This window comes from Elephantulus edwardii, unplaced genomic scaffold, assembly GCF_000299155.1.
Source record: "Elephantulus edwardii isolate Elephantulus edwardi_28Jun2011 unplaced genomic scaffold, EleEdw1.0 scaffold00088, whole genome shotgun sequence".
Taxonomy (NCBI): Eukaryota; Metazoa; Chordata; class Mammalia; order Macroscelidea; family Macroscelididae; genus Elephantulus; species Elephantulus edwardii.
The window spans coordinates 7537392-7539494 of record NW_006399838.1 but is presented as its reverse complement, the minus strand read 5'-3'; positions in this window follow the sequence as shown (position 1 = coordinate 7539494).

Here is a 2103-nt window from a genome sequence, read left to right as displayed (position 1 = left end):
CACTGTCCTCTCCTGAGTGATTACTGTGACACTTGAGCTCTTGTAGCTTAATGGACAAAGAATTGTGCTGCTAACCCAAAGGTGTGCAGTTTGAATCTATCAGCTGCTTCATCTGAAAACCTGTTGGAGTATTAATTGTGAGTCAGATCTGGATCAACGGGAATAGGTTTGAGTTGTTTTGCTTTTGTAGTTGATACTCTTGTCAGAAAAGACAGAGCCCTTTCTGTCTGTACACTTGGTCTCTTTGGGGTCTCCACTGGGATGTAGTTATCTCAAGGTCAGTCTTTCCTAAGTACAGAGATATGCCCTAATAGTAGGCGTAGTGTTAGTTCATGGGAAAGTTCAGTACTTGTGACTCACAGCCTGTACCTTAGATTTTGGCATGTGGAGTAGCATGTTCCTGTATGTATTGGAATTCTTCACACTTTTAGATCTTGAGTGGTTTAAACGAATAGACACTAAACACAAAAAAGAAAAAGGGAAACTCATTGGTGTTGAGTAGATTCCAACTCACAGACCCCTTATAGGACTAAGTAGAACTGTCCATGGGGTTTCCCCAGCTAAGAAATTTATGGGATGCCCTCGCAGGGTAGTGGTTAAACACTGAGCTGCTGAGTGGAAGGACAGCAGTTCGAATCTACCAGCACCTTTAAAGGGCAATGATGTGGCAAGCTGTCTCTAAGACTTACAGCCTTGCAAACCTGGTGGAGCAGCTCACTTCTTTGGGGCCGTGAGAGTGGGACACTGCAGCACGGCTCCTTCCCACGAGCCACCAGAGCTCCCTGCCGACCTTCAGAAGCCAACACTTAATCACTGTACCACCAAGGCTCCATAAAATTAATGGAGTATAATAAGCGTTCTAACAAAAGTTAAAGCTGATTAATGTTGACAGCCCAAGGCAGACGTCTTACATGGTAAAATCAGGTGTATCGTGTAGTTCTCAGTGTCTGTCTCTTGGTCTATGATCCTGGGGTATTCTGTATGTTACTGTGATGCTGGAAGATATACCAGCAGGGTTTCCTGGTGGGGCTTCCACGCTAAGATGTAAGCGGAAGAAATGCCTGGTGATCTAGTTGGGAAAATTAGCCAGTGAAAACCTTATGGATCCCAGGCTACCTGTGCCATTCCTGGCTGCATCAGGGGTGACCAATGGCTAGAGGAGGAGGTCTGCTGAAATAGATCAATGAGCATTTGTGAGACAGACTGACACAACAACCAGAGTGATGTCCTCGGACGTGCTGAATCAGGTGATGCAGGGCTGGTCAATTCTGTGGTCAATAAGGTTACTCAGAGACATGGTCAGACAGATGCAGCCAAGAAAATGATGGCTTATGTAATGAAATACGTCAGAAGGTGACTTGACTTGATGTTGATGACGATAGTGTCTTAGGATGGTTTCTCAAGAGAGCAAAACGAACAAAACTCTCTCCTCTCTCTCTCCCTCAATTAATTTATTGGAAGTGCTCACGATACTTGTCGTTGTTGCTGTGTATGGTTGAGTCAAAACTGACTCATAGCTGACCCTGGGGTGGGTTTTCAGAGGTAGTTAATCTCTTGAGAAGAGATTACACACTCATCCTACAAAACAAGCAGCTGGTGGTTTCAAACCCTGTGCTTTCAGGATTGCAGTGCAGCGTTTTACCACGAGGCCACCAGAGCTCCCTCTGATGCTCTCAGAGGCTGGCAAGTCCTGGGTCTGTAGGTCAGACCTCAAGAGGGAGGTGTCTAAGGAGGTCAGTGAGTCCAAGTCTGCAGCAGGCAGCCCGTTCCAAGCTACTGGCTTTGGAAGCTGCTAAATTTAGGAACTGGTGAGTCCCAGGGGTCTCAGATGGACAGCTCTGGACGTTGATTGCTCAAGTCTGTCAGCAATAAACCCAGACAAAAACTGAACAAAACACTTTAGCTTTTTGCAGGAAAGTCCGAACACATCCAATGCAGGCCACGCCCCTGAGAAGACTTCCCCTTAATCAGGAGAGGCTGATTGGAGCTTCAGAGAAATACTTGGAATCCCACCTCACCAACATCATGTTGTTGTTGTTTTGTTGTCATGTGCCGTCAAGTCGTTTGAGACTCATAGCGACCCTATGCACAACAGCTCTAAAC